Raw genomic sequence first — 15,597 nt, 5'->3', positions numbered from 1 at the left:
GTGTATTTATTCTTCTTCTTTTTTTTTTCGGGATCTACTGGGAAAGTCTCAAAGATTGACCAGTCGATCGTGATTGACGGGTTGGCAACCACTAATATAAAGTATATCCTTTGATGCTAAATGCCCAACTACGACCTTCTTTCAGTCATGACTTAGTGATGACAACAACGTCACACCGACCAATCTCGAATTGCATGAGTTTGTCCACCCTATTCCGAATGTGACGTGTTATGTCCAGGTCTTGAGGAGTGTTGTAGAATAGAGAGATTTTGGGATGAAAATATACAGTTCCTTGAAAGTGGTGACACTGGCAGACAGTGGTGAAGACAACATTTAACATGATTGCTTACATTGATCAAAATAACGAGCACAGGAAGTAGGTTGTTATTTTATAGTTGTAAAAGATGTTGATTGGACCATAACTTGAGTATTCTGCACAGTTATGGTTGCATTGTTATAGGAAGGATGTCAGTAAACACAAAAGGATGAAAAAAAATTTGAGGACATTATCAGGACTGGAAGGCTTGAGTTAAAAGAGAGATAGAACACACCAGTGCATACACTAGAGGAGGTTTTATAAAATCATGAAGGGTATAGATGAGGTGAATAGCCACAGTCTTTTTCTAAGGAAGAGGAGTCCTGAATTAGAGAACATAGATTGAAAGTGTGAGGGGAAAGGTTTAAAAGGGACTGAGGGTCATCTTTTCTTAAGAGACTTGAGGAAATATGGATAATCTGATAGAGGAAATGGTAGAGGTGGGTAAAATTACAACATTCAAATCAATTTGGACAGATTTAGAATATGCGCCAAACATACGCAAATAAAACCATTAGAGTTAGATAGTTCTTTTTCGGCATAGACAACTTGGGCTGCTTCAGTGCTATATATGTATGATTCTATGAGACAACCAAAAAAGTTTGATGAAAGAGAAGGGTTTCATATTTTAAAAGTGGAAACTGGGGAAGAAAAACAGAAGGGTTGAAGGAAATTAAAATTATGAATGATCAAAAAATTTGAATTCAAGAAGTGTTGATATCTCAGAAGATTCTTAAATTGGAGATTACTGAGACAGGAAGGAATGTGCAGGGATCTGAAAACAAGGAAATTTAAAGTTAAACGGGAGTCTGTTTGGGCAAGTAAAATGAATGTATCATTTTATACATGGGGAGAGTTTTGAACGACCAGATTCAAGGTCGTAGTCCTGATCAAGACTTGCTGAAAAAGAATGAATGGACAGATCAGAGACAGTATGAGGTATTGGATAGTAGATGGAAGCAAGGAAAACTGGAGTTTGTGACAATGTCAAAGACAATATCAGTGACCTTCCAAAGATTTAATCCAAAGGAATTTCTGCTCATTCAACATTGGAAATCAGTCAAGGAGTCAGCTGTGCCAGAAGGTTGTGTGTCTAAAATGATACTGTAAGTTTGTTTTATGCTGGTTTGTCATTTGGAGATTAAAAGGCATCACATAAAAGTAATCCTTTTTGCTGCACCTCCTCTCAAAATGTCATAAAAATCTATATACTTTGTATAATGATTCCCAAAATAAAAACAGTGGATTCCAGTTAACTGGGCCATCGGTTAATCGGGACAGCTACTTATTTGGGAAAACTCTTAAAGAACAAAAACTAATCTAGAAAATAGCCGGGATTCCCTTAATTTATTTGGAACACCAAGCCACTTAATTGGGACAGGAAACTTGCTGAACCGTTTCTAACTAGCATCAGTCGTGTGTACATTAGACACCACACCATACTTAGGGCGAACAGTTTTTAAAGAGCATCAGTTGTGTGTGCTTGTATTACATTATCCATTTGGGCCAATGGATACTGATTCAAAAAGTAGTGATTTTTGATCTTTGTGGTTTTTATTTTGACTTAAAAAATGTTCAGATCCTTGCCAAGATGCCACAAAAAGATATGACACAAGACAAAAAAATTACCCTACTGGACCAAATTAAAAGCCATCTGCCTAACACCATTCATCATCAGCTGACAGAGATAACTAGAGTACCAAAATCTACAAATGCACATTTGAAACAACTGCAAGATAAGTTCCAAGAAGAATGAGCATTACACAAGAGTCAACATGGAACATCCCAAAAGCAAAATTGTGAAGGTAAGGAACCATTTGTTAGAGGACCTCAGTCAATGGTTTTCCATTGGAACTAGGTGAGGTGTGCATGCTGGTGGACTAATGTTATAATAAACAAGTCGGGGACCTAGCTGCAAAGCCAGTCACAAAGATTTTAAAGCCTGGATGGTTGTTGTCTTGATGGATATGTTGGCATCGCCTTAAATTCAAGAAAGTACACTGCGATAAAGGCAATGCTGAAGGTGCAGAAACATGGAAATTTACAAAACTCCCTGAAATGTTTCAAAAATTCTGTGCAGATATTTACAAAGTTGATGAAACGAGCCTTTATTTTATCATGCTACTCCAAATGGTTCCCTTGGCTACAAACACGCAACACCATCAGGTTCAAAGAAAGCAATAAATCGCATAATAGACCAATTATTTGCACTAGAGGTCTGCACAAACTTTGTTAATTTATATTCAATCAAAAGAACATGGCAGCATACACTGAATGAATTCTTTCATCGATAGCTATTAGGAACTAATACAGTTTTATGTATTCTTTATTTATTTGGAGTTAAAGCGTGAAATAGGCCCTTCCAGCTCTTAAAGCCCCCGACAACCCCAATTTAAACCTAACCCAATCAAAGGACAAATTACAATAACCAATTAACCTACCCAATACGTCATTTGACTGTAGGAAGAAACCAGAGCAATCAGGGAAAACCCACACAATCCACAGAGAGGACATACATATTCCTTACAGATGATGCTGGGACTGAACTCCAACAGCCCGCACTAACCCTGATGCTATAATGTACAATAGTATATTAGTATTGCTAGTGTTCCAATTTTTTTCCTGTATTTCATTTAACTATATAATTTCTTATTCAGTCAAATGGTAGTCAGTCTTTTTTTATGTCTTTTAAACCATTTCCATGTAATTTCGGCTAATTGGGGCAGCCACTTAATTAGGCGAAAATGTATTGGTCCCAATGTGTCACAATTAACTGAAATGCACTGTACAGGTAGTCCCTGAGTTACTTATGGACAAATCGTACTTACGAACCGAGGAAGGAGAACGCCGTCCGCCATTTTAAGTCGGATCGCGACGCCGTCCGCCATTTTAAGTCGTTGCCGTTGACTCTGTGTTGAGTGTTTAACTTTGTATTTGGTTTAAATTTTTCTTAGTAAGATTCACCCTGACCCTGCCTCCCCCCCCCCCCCCCCCGTTCCAGTTGGCTGGTGGCACAGTGAGATCAGCGCCAGGCTGGAGAACGCAGTTTCCCCCAAGTTCGATCCAGTGATAGACTGTTCCCGTACCAAGTTGACATCGAGCTCGCAACTCGACCTCATAAAAAAAAGCACTGCCACCTCCAGTTTAAATTCCCACACGGAATATTGTGGATGATCAAATACCCAAACCCAGCACAGCCCCCACTTGTCCCATTTGGCCTGTCTCAATGCGGTGGTCCTTAGGACCCAGTGGACCTCGGGAGCCAGTAAAACTCCGGAGCCGCCGCCCGCAGTGTTTCTGTTCCATTGATGGGAAGCGATCGCGATTGAAAATAGAAATAATAAAGCGTTTGGAAAAAGCTGAAACACAGTCATTGGAAAAGCGTTAGGTTACAGTCGGTCAACGATCAGAACAATTTTAAAGGATAACGGATAAAGTGAGAATAATGGAGCATGTGAAAGGTGCTGCCCTGATTAAAGCTACAATTATTACTAAGCAATGCAGTGGTTTAATTATTGGAATACATACGTTTCTTAAGTGTTTTATATGCATAGAAAGGTAAAATATATACTATATACTAAGACAAATATTTGACTAACTGACGCTAAATAATACCGGATTTACTTGTTCTGACTTCCGTACAAATCCGACTTAAAGACGGACTCAGGAACGGAACTCATACGTAACCCGGGGACTGCCTGTACATGCAAAAATTGTGATGAACCATTATATATATATTTTTAAATAACTTGCATCTTTAGAAAAGAATATTTTCTACTGGTATTAATCATAACTGAATTCACAAACAACATTTAAGGAACCGGAAATTTCAGGACATAGCAAAAATTACAAACATACCGTACTTATAAGTAGAAGTAAATGTAGTTCAAATTAATTATATACTTTTCTGATGGTGGCATCTACCAAAAAAAGCCTTCCTATTCACAAACCTGATTTCCTGAAATACTGTTATTTGATAACCATTTCTCATTAACATCAATACGTCATGATGCATTTAGCATGACCCTCCTCCAAACAGGTAAACATCCTAGTGAGCTTTAGACAGAAAGAAACATGCACACAAGGAAAAGAAAGTACAGGTGTCTCCCGCTTTACAAAAGTTCACTTTATGCCACTTCACTTTTACAAAAGACTTACATTAGTACTTGTTTTCGCTAACCAAAAGAAATCCGAAGAGGATTTTCACTTTGAAAAAAGGCGCCCGCTTTAAACTTGTGTTTACCCCAAGAAAGACTACCATGACCATGAAGACTTGTGCGGGCAGGTGTGTATGCGCATGCGTGTACATGCCGATGATTTTTACAAATTGGTTTTGCCTACATCTTCCCGACTCTGGTAAGTGAAACTACACTGGACATACATTATTTCTACTTTATATAGGCTGTGTATTTATCATATCATTCCTACTTTTATTATATATTAGTGTTATTTTAGGTTTTATGTGCTATTTGGTATGATTTGGTAGGTTTTTTTGGGTCTGGGAACGCTCAAAAACTTTTCTCATATAAATTAATGGTAATTGCTTCTTCACTTTACGTCATTTTGGCTTACGAAAGGTTTCATAGGAACGCTCTACTTTCAGATAGCGGGGGGAATCCTGTATCTAGAATGATGATCTTAAGAAAGATATAGAAAAAAAGCACAGGTTTATGCCCAACATTGGAAAGTCAACCACAAAAACATTGAAAGGATTGATCCTAGAAATGACAACCAAGCCGAATGCCATTTTATAAGCAATAACTCGCTACTGAAATCCCATGACTGCTTCACCATTCAATAAGATTGTGATCGACCTTTTCCATAACACCAGTTTCATGCAATACTTTAATAGTTTTTTTAGATGTTAAGAAAATCAATCAATTATTGACTACGATATCTCAGCAAGGGATCCTCCACAGCACTCCTGGACAGAGATTTCAGCACTTGAGTGTTCAAATTTATCTTCCTCTCCAACTGACCCCTTATTCTAAATAACTCGCCTATGGGAAGCTTTCGTAGTCAAGCCTCTGAAGAATTTTACACATTTCAAAGAATGGGAAGTGATGGAGGTAGGTACTTTTGGGAGTGGAAGTAAGCTATGCAACTGCACACTGAACTTTGAAGTCAAACAAAGTATTGAAGCTGCAAATAAAAACACAAAATGCTGGCAGAACTCAGCAGGCCAGACAGCATCTATGGGAGGAGGTAGTGACGACGTTTCGGGCTGAAACCCAGGGTTTCGGCCCAAAACGTCATCACTACCTCCTCCCATAGATGCTGTCTGGCCTGCTGAGTTCTGCCAACATTTTGTGTTTTTATTTATTTCCAGCATCTGCAGATTCACTCGTGTTGCTACTGAAGCTGCAATCAGGTTTAAGCAAACACAATGACTGAAAATGGAGAAAAGGAAAAAGTTTATTAGGGTTTCCACAGAAGCAATGCTTAACTGAAAGAAATTATGAATTATCCATTTAATAAATCAGGTAGAAGTCCCAACTCTGTGGGGAAGGAGATACAACAGCATTAGGACTAGGACTGCCTGACTGGGTAACAGTTTCTTCCCTCAGGCTATGAGACTAATGAATGCCCTACCACCGAGTCTCATCACTAGGATAGTGAGCTGTTTACTGTTTACCAGAGTGGTGCGCTACATGCACTTTGAATTATATATTTTATCAACTTATTTGTGGTCATATTTTATGTTCTATATGTGATGTTTTAGAGGTGCACTGTGAACCGCAGGTTGTATATATGTACAGTCAGATGACAATAAACTTGAACTTGACCACAGGCTGGTGACAGAATGATTCGACTGGTTTTATTCAATAGAGATTAAAATAGATTTGTGTGGGGGGGGGGGCATAACGCTTGCAGACATATTAAAAAAAGGAACAGGCAACACACAATACAAATACCAAATATAATAGTATTCCCAACTGAAAGTGATCCACATTCCAATCTGATAAAAGAGAACAAAATTAAGGAGTATTGATACAGAAGAATGATATGGCCAGTGACATTTAGAAAGATAGAAACATAGAAAACATACAGCACAATATAGGTCCTTCGGCCCACAAAGCTGTGCCGAACATGTCCTCATCTTAGAACTCCCTAGGCTTTACCCATAGCCCTCTATTTTCCTAAGCTCCATGCAGCCATCCAAGAGACTCTTATAAGACCCTATCATTTCTGCCTCCACCACCACCGCTGGCAGCCCATTCCATGCACTCACCACTCTCTGTGTAAAAAACTTACCCGACATCTCCTCTGTACCTACTTCCAAGCACCTTAAAACTAAGCCCTCTCGTGCTAGCCATTTCAGCCCTGGGGAAAAGCCTCTGACTATCCACACGATCAATGCCTCTTGTACAGCTCTATCAGGTCACCTCTCATTCTCTGTCGCTCCAAGGAGAAAAGGCTGAGTTCACGGAACCTATTCTTATAAGGCATGCTCCCCAATCCAGGCAACATCCTTGTAAATCTGCTCTGCACCCTTTCTATGGTTTCCACGTTCTTCCTGTAGTAAGGCGACCAGAATTGAGCACAGTACTCCTCTGACCAGGGCCCTATATAGCTGCAACATTACCTCTTGGCTCTTAAGCTCAATCCCACGATTGAAGAAGGCCAATGCACCATATGCCTTCTTAACCTCAGAGTCAACCTGCGCAGCAGCTTTGAGTGTCCTATGGACTCGGACCCCAAGATCCCTCTGATCTTCCACACTGCTAGGAGTCTTACCATTAATGCTATATTCTGCCATCATATTTGACCTACCAAAATGAACCACTTCACACTTATCTGGGTTGAACTCCATCTGCCACTTCTCAGCCCAGTTTTGCATCCTATCAATGTCCCACTGTATCCTCTGACAGCTTTCCACACTATTCACAACAACTCCAATCTTTGTGTCATCAGCGAACTTACTAACCCATTCCTCCACTTCCTCATCCAAGTCATTTATAAAAATCACTAAGAGTAAGGGTCCCAGAACAGATCCCTGAGTCACTCCACTGGTGACCAACTTCCATGCAGAATATGACCCATCTACAAACACTCTTTGCCTTCTGTGGGCAAGCCAGTTATTGATCCACAAAGCAATGTCCCCTTGGATCCCATGCCTCCTTACTTTCTCAACAAGTCTTGCATGGGGTAACTTATCAAATGCCTTGCTGAAATCCATATACACTACATCTACAGCTCTACCTTCATCAATGTGTTTAATCACATCCTCAAAAAATTCAATCAGGCTCGTAAGGCATGACCTGCCTTTAACAAAGTCATGCTGACTATTCCTAATCATATTGTACCTCTACAAATGTTCATAAATCCTGCATCTCAGGATCTTCTCCATCAACTTACCAATCACTGAAGTAAGACTCACCGGTCTATAATTTCCTGGGCTATCCCTACTCCCTTTTTTGAATAAAGGAACAACATCCACAACCCTCCAATCCCCAGGAACCTCTCCTGTCCTCATTGATGATGCAAAGATCATTGCCAGAGGCTCAGCAATCTCCTTCCTCACTTTCCACAGTAGCCTGGGGTACATCCCATCCGGTCCCGGTGACTTATCCAACTTGATACTTTCCAAAAGCTCCAGCACATCCTCTTCCTTAATATCTACATTCCCAAGCTTTTCAGTTCACTGCAAGTCATCCCTACAATCACAAGATCCTTTTCCGTAGTAAATACTGAAGCAAAGTGTTCATTAAGTACCTCCGTCTTATCCTTTTGCTCTTTACATAGTTGCAGTATGCCTTGGGGTTTCCCTTAATCCTGTCCACCAATGCCTTCTCATGGCCCCTTCTGTCTCTCCTAATTTCATTCTTAAGCTGCTTCTTGCTAGCCTTACAATCTTCCACAATTCCTATCATTACCTAGTTTTTGTGAACCTTTTGTAAACTCCTCTTTTCTTCTTGACTAGATTTACAGCAGCCTTTGTACACCATGGATCTTGTACCCTACCACCCTTTCCATGTCTCATTGGAACGTACCTACTCAGAACCCCATGCAAATATCCCCTGAACATTTCCCACATTTCTTCCGTACGTTTCCCTGAGAACATGTTTCCAATTGATGCTTCCAAGTTCCTGCCTGATAGCCTCATATTTCCCCTTACTCCAATTAAACATTTCCCTAACTTGTCTGTTCCTATCCCTCTCCAATGCTATTGTAAAGGAGATAAAATTGTGATCACTATCTCCAAAATGCTCTCCCACTGAGAAACCTGACACCTGAACAGGTTCACTTCCCAATACCAGATCAAGTACAGCCTCTTCTCTTGTAGGCTTATCTACATATTGTGTCAAGAAACCTTCTTGAACACACCTAACAAACTCCACCCCATCTAAACCCCTCACTCTAGGGAGATGCCAATCAATATTTGAGAAATTAAAATCTCCCACCACAACAACCCTGTTATTATTACTCCTTTCCAGAATTTGTCTCCCTATCTGCTCCTCAATGTCCCTGTTACTATTGGGTCGCCTATATTTAAAAAAAACACCCAGTAGAGTTATTGACCCCTTCCTATTCCACACTTCCACCCACAGACTCCGCAGACAACCCCTCCATGACTTCCTCTTTTTCTGCAACAGTGACACTATCTCTGATCAACAGTGCCACACACCCACCTCTTTTGCTTTCCTCCCAATCCTTTCTGAAACATCTAAAGCCTGGCACTTGAAGTAGCCATAGTGCTGATCCACGCTCTAAGCTCATCCGCTTTATTCATGATACTCCTCACATTAAAATAGACACATCTCAAACCATCGGACTGAGCGCGTCCTTTCTCTATCACCTGCCTATCCTCCCATTCGCACTGTCTCCAAGCTTTCTCTATTTGTGAGCCAACCTCCCTTTCCTCCATCACTTCAGTTTGGTTCCCAACCCCCAGTCATTCTAGTTTAAACTCTCCCCAATAGCCTTAGCAAACCTCCCCACCAGGATATTGGTCCCCCTCGGATTCAAGTGCAACCTGTCCTTTTTGTACAAGTCCCACCTGCCCCAGAAGAGGTCCCAATGATCCAGAAATCTGAATCCCTGCCCCCTGCTCCAAACCCTCACGCATTTATCCTCCACCTCATTCTATTCCTATACTCATTCTTACATGGCACAGGCAGTAATCCTGAGATTATGGTTTTGGTTTTGGAAGACCAAATGGAGGTGATACTTTACTCAAAGAATCTGGACAGCAGAAAATATCATAGCAGTGCTCTGTCAGGACAGACTGGAGAACTCGACTAGTGAGGCATTATGTGTGAAACTGAGAAATAAGAAAGGTATGACCATGTTGATGGGGCTATAATACAGACTAGCCAATAGTTCTAGGGATTCAGAGTAACAAATTTGAAAAAAAGATCATAGACTGTTGCAAGAAACAGAAGGTTGTTAAAGTAGATGATTTTAAACGTTCCACATATTGACTGGGAATCCCACACTGTAAAACCACTAGATAGGTCAGAGTTTCTCACAAAAGTTCAGGGAAGTTTCCTCCATCAGTACGTAGAAGTCCCAAGAAGAGTGTGTGTGATTAGGGAATTAGACAGGGCAGGCGACAGAAGTTTATGTAGGGGAACATTTTCCATCCAGTGGCCATGCCATTAGTTTCAAAGTAAATATGCATAAAGATTGATCCGATCGGCAGTTTGAGATTCTAAATTGGAGAAAGGCCAATTTTGATGCTTTCAGAAATGATCTGGCAAATGTGGATTGGGACAGGCTGTTTTCTGGCAAAGGTGTACTTGATAAGTGGGAGGCCTTATGTGTGCCTGTCAGAATAAACAGTAAAGTGCAGGGAGCCTTGGTTTTCAAGAGACATTGAGGCACTAGTTAAGAGAAAAAAGGAGGGGCTTATTGCAAATGAGGGGCTTACGGAGTTAAAAAAAATGCAAGAGAACACAAGAAATAAATCAGAAAGGCTAAAAGAAGGCATGAAGTTGCTCTAGCAGACAAGACAAAGGAGAATCCTAAGGAATTCTACAAGTATGTTAACAGCAAAAGAATTGCAAGGGATAAAATTGGTTCTCTGGAAGACCAGAATAGCAATCCATGTGTGGAGCCAAAACAGATAGGGGAGATCTTAAATGGATTGTTTGTATCTACAGGTTTCCCCCGCTATCTGAAAGTAGACCATTCCTATGAAACCTTTCATAAGCCGAAATGGCGTAAAGCAAAAAAGCAATTACCATTAATTTATATGGGAAAAATTTTTGAGCGTTCCCAGGCCCAAAAAATAACCTACCAAATCATACCAAATAACATATAAAACATAAAATAACACTAACACAGAGTAAAAGCAGGAATGATATGATAAATACACAGCCTATATAAAGGAGAAATAATGTATTACAGCGTAGTTTCACTTCACAACACTTTCATCACCATCGTCCAGTGCTTTCTGTTTCAGCTTGACTGATTTCTCCTTAAGTATGAGATAACTTAACGGTTTTGTTTTGTACACCCATCAATCCAATCAAGCAATAGACTTTCCATTTTATCCATTACTGGATGCCAACTAAAACAGACCACTTTGCTACTAGCAGAACCAATAGTAATATACGCAGCTTTCAAGATTCTTTCTCTCTACGTGTAAATAGTACGAATGGTGGACACAGGCAAGTTCAACACACGCACCATGTCTTTATTTTGCTCACCACAATCGAAACGCTTAATTACGTACAGTTTTACGCTAAGCATAACACCCTTACAAGCTCTCTTAGGCTTTTCTGATACCTTAGGACACATCTTGCAAATGGATGCACAAAATAAATCAAGATAAAGCACAGATGCTCACAGACACAGTTCAAAGCTATGGCGGCTTGATGCTGAGGGTAGTTCCCAGGGAAGGAGCTTGGCAGTGCCACTCCCGCTGCTCAGGGTGCGCGCTGCCTCTGTAACAGCTCACTGCAAAGCAAACGCTGAACTCTATTTTCGCTTTTCGCCTTTTTTCATAAAAGCAAAAATCCTCTTTGGATTTCTTTCGGTTAGCAAAAACAGCTACTAATGTAGGTCTTTCGTAAAAGCGAAGTGGCGTAAAGCGAACTTTCGAAAAGCGGGGAATACCTGTATATTTAATCAGGAGACGAACACAAGGTCTATAGAAGTGAGGCAAAGTGGCATCAACTTCATGGACCTTGTACAGATTACAGAGGAGGTGGTGTTTACTACTCTGAGGCAAATCAGGGTGGATAAATCCCCATGGCCTGACAAGGTGTTCCCTCAGACCCTATAGAGGCAAGGGCAGAAATTGCTGGGGCCCTAGCAGAGGTATTTAAATCATCCTTAGTGACAGAAAAGGTACCAGAGGATAGCAAAAATTGGTCTGCTGTTTAAAAAGGCTCTAAGCGAAAAACCAAGAAAGTATAGGCTGGTGAGTCTGACATCAGTTGTTGTAAGTTATTGGAAAGTATTCTAATGGACTGGATATTTAAGTATTTACCAAGAAAGTGGATGAGACAAAGCACTGAATGTTGTTTACATGGACTTTAGTAAGGTACTTGATAAGGTCCTGCATGGGAGGTTGGTCAAGAAAATTCAGTCACTCAGCATTCAAAACGAAGTAGTAAATTGGATTAGCCATTAGCTTTGTGGGAGAAGCCAAAGAGTGGTAGGAGAGGGTTGCCTCTCTGATTGGAGGCCTGTAACTAGTGGTATGCCACAGGGATCGGTGCTGGGTCCTTTGTTGTTTGTCATCTGTGTCAATTGTCTGGATGATAATGTGGCTGACTTGACCAGCAGATTTGCAGATGACACCAAGATTGGGGGTATAATGGACAGCGAGAAAGGCTAACATGGATTGCAGAAAGATCTGCATCACTGGGAAAATGGGCTGAAATATGGCAGATGGTAGGATCAACCAAGGTAGGTCTTACACAGTGAACGTTAAGACACTGAGGGGTGTGGTAGAACAAAAGGATCTGGGAATACAGGTCCATAATTTGTTGAAAGTGGTGTCACAGGTAGGCAATGTCATAACGAAAACTTTTGGCACAATAGCCTTCATAAATCAATGTATTGACTACAGGTGGTGGGATGTTTTGTTAAAGGCGTGTAAGATGTTGGTGAGGCCTAATTCGGAGCATTGTGTGCAGTTTTGGGTCACCTGCCTACAGGAAAAATGTAAACAAGGTTGAAAGAGAACAGAAAAAATTTCCAAGGATGTTGCTGGGGCTGGAGGTCTTGAGCTAAAGAAGATTTAATAAGCTAGGACTGTATTCTTTAGAACATAAAGACTGAGATGAGATTTGATAAAGGTATACAAAATTATGAGGGGTATAGATAGGGCAAATGCAAGTAGGCTTTTCCCACTGAGGTTGGGTGGGACTACAACCAAAGGTCATGGGTTAAGGGTGAAAGATGAGAAGTTTAAGGGGAACATAATGAAAAACTTCTCCACTCAGAGGGTCATGAGAGTGTGGAATGAACTGCCAGCACAAGTGTTGCATGCAAGTATGATTTCAATGTTTAAGAGAAGTTTGGATAGGTACATGGATAGTAGGGGCATTAAGGGCTATGATCCTGATGCAGGTCAATGGGAATAAATGGTTTTGGCATGGACTAGATGGGCCAAAGGGCCTGTTTCTGTGCTGTACTTCTCTATGACCACTCATATTGCCAGGGTTATAGGATCCAAGGTGATGGTACCAATGAAACTCAGATGGAAATTTAATAGATGGAGTATCAAAATAACCCCTGTGTGGATACACAAATGTCAGACAGAGGGGTTCAGTAGGTTTTGCTCTGATCCAACTAGATCTGGTGACAGCTAAATCAGATGAAGAACAGATTCCAGCCACTAGGTGAGTAAGACCAGGCAAACTCCCAAGTCTATATTTAAGAAAATTACAGTTAATTGACTCATAGCAATTTACTCCAGCTCCTTTTCTTCAGATATCATGAAAGTGTGAATGGCTTCTAAACCAGTTTGCAACTGAAATAACTATAAATAGGCCTCCAATATATTCACATCCAACTAAGTAAACAGGCACAATGACATATTATAGAAACAATATTTCATTAAAACAAAAATATATCAAACATTTTATGTGAATAACAGTTTCCAAAGACAAAGGGCCTCCTAGTCAGACACGTTGATTTCAACAGCCATTTTATCAGGATGGCTTAATGTACTGGATGCTGCAAGACAATTTGCCAGTACAAAAATGTTATTTTTGAAGATCTGGAGATATCCAACTTAAATAGTTAACAGCAAATATGTAACATTACCCTCAACATAGAAAAGCTAGGCTGTGTGCCATCATAATTCCTCATTATTAAATACATAATCAGGAACACAAGAAATCAGAGAATGAGCAGCCTATTCTGTTCCATAAGCCTACTTCCATCATTCGACAAGCTCATGGTTGTCATTTCAACACTATTTCCCTGCCATAGCCCTTGTTTTGTCTAACATCCAGAAATTTATTGATCTGTTGTAAATACCAAAAAAATGACTGAACCCTCACAGCACTCTGGCATGCAGAATTCCAGATTCACCACCCTTTCTGCGTGAAGAAATTGCTCCTTTAATCCTAAATGGCTTGTCCCTTATGTTTGATGCCATGATCACCGGATGAAGACTTTTTGAACACGTTGAGCATTTACACTGTCAAATCCAAGGACCCTCATGTCCCACTCAGGTGAAGTTGTACTTTGTGTGTAGTTAACATTCTCTACAACTCCCATGAACAGTATGACGAATCAGAAACAGTAATTTAGCTGCATTTTTTTTAACTTATATTAAAAATTGGTCTCGATGAACGTGTTTCCTATACGAGAAAATTTATTCTACGCAATTACATGTAACTTAATTTGTATTTCTGTACTTTTGAACTGAGAGCACATGTACAACAAAATCCTACTTTCAATCCTTAAGAAATAAAAAATTGTACAAAGGATTTTTTGTAGTTAGGACACCAGGAGCACAGGAAATCTGCACTCGTGGTCTCGCAGTATGTTAAGTTAGGGCCTGGCACCCGTATCTTTAACACTTATAAAAAGTAGTTTAAGACGGGGAAATGTTTTTTGCTAGCTGCATTTATATTTTAAAAAAACTATTTCACGCTAAACTAAAAATCGCAAGTGAGAAAATGGCTGGTGGTTAGGTTAGGACTTTTGGCGGTTTTTTTTATCCCTGTAAAGGTTGGGGGCGGGGGGAATTCCTTTTCAATGTAAGTACTGCAAGAGACTGCCGCAGAAACTGAGAGAGCCTTTCTCCCCCCTCTCCAGACTCGTCTGGGAGCCTTGTTCACTCGCAGCCGCCATTGTTCGGTTCCAGGAGAAAACTGCTGTTACTCATCCACACCACACCTACCCTCCCTCGCAGCCGGCCAGGCTCTATCGGCTACCTCCAACCCTGCGGGGCCCTCGTTTGTCTCACTCTGTGTCTTACCGGCTTTATTTCCCTCAGTGCCCGGCTCTCTCTGCTGCCACTGGACACTCACACCGAGACGTAAACACCGCGTCAGTCCCTTACACCTCCACCGCGTCACTCTCTCCCTCACTGACTGAACGAACCAGCCACTGGCTCGCAGCCGCTCCAGCGCACGGATCCCGGCCCTCTCGCGCGCGCGCGCACGGCCGCCCGCGGAACTAACGGCCCGTCGAGAGCGGGCGGGGACGAACCCACTGCGCCTGCGGCCTCGCGCCTGCGCATCCCGGCCGGCCGAAGGCACAGTCACGCGCACTGGCCTCTTTTCCCCCTGGCGGGGGGCTTCTGAGCGGCGGTTGAGGTGGACTGGGTTTGGTTCTTGGGCGAGAGACAGTGGCGTGTTTTTTTTTTACGTATTTGGTAGGTTTCAGTTAGCGGCTGTTGCAGTTGAAGGGATCTTAAGTTGGAAAAAGATTTTTGTATTTTTTTACTGTTCGCGGGAGTAACCTTTGCAATCGAGAACGCGCTCCCAGCCTGAGGGAAACCGCCTAGATGCCGCACATGCGTATGCTTCTCTGTCCGCGTGCTGTTCCGCCATCATGTCGCGCATGCGCGACCCTTGTATTTTTTTTGTTTTGAGGTGTGGTGCCTTTAATTCTCTATAACGCTGAGATCAGTGGCAAAGGTTGGCTTTAATCTAGCTTCACTGAGATAATGTTAATCCAAAAGAACTAACGTGAGTGAAATGATTATGAGTTATAAGCAACACACACAAAATGCTGGTGGAACGCAGCGGGCCAGGCAGCATCTATAGGGAGAAGCGCTGTCGATGTTTCGGGCCGAGACCCTTCGTCAGGACTAATGGAAAAAAGAGATAATAAAAAAATTTGAAAGTGGGAGAGGGAAGGGG

General features: G+C 41.3%; 1 protein-coding gene across 3 annotated transcripts in view; it reads right to left on the bottom strand.

Annotated features, from left to right (window-relative positions):
- creb1b (cAMP responsive element binding protein 1b) overlaps positions 1–14,894 on the bottom strand; it is a 122,493-nt gene extending 107,599 nt beyond the window's left edge. For 2 of the 3 annotated variants that reach the window (XM_073046534.1, XM_073046539.1), the window contains exon 1: positions 14,709–14,894. The gene's annotated coding sequence lies outside the window, so the exon portion shown is untranslated. The remainder of the gene's footprint in view (positions 1–14,708) is intronic. The other variant, XM_073046535.1, reaches the window with a different exon arrangement.
- Positions 14,895–15,597: the final 703 nt, after the last annotated feature.

This window comes from Hemitrygon akajei, chromosome 5 (genome assembly GCF_048418815.1).
Source record: "Hemitrygon akajei chromosome 5, sHemAka1.3, whole genome shotgun sequence".
NCBI classification, from domain to species: domain Eukaryota; kingdom Metazoa; phylum Chordata; class Chondrichthyes; order Myliobatiformes; family Dasyatidae; genus Hemitrygon; species Hemitrygon akajei.
The sequence above is the reverse complement of the archived record's forward strand: the minus strand, read 5'-3'. Positions and strand labels throughout refer to the sequence as shown.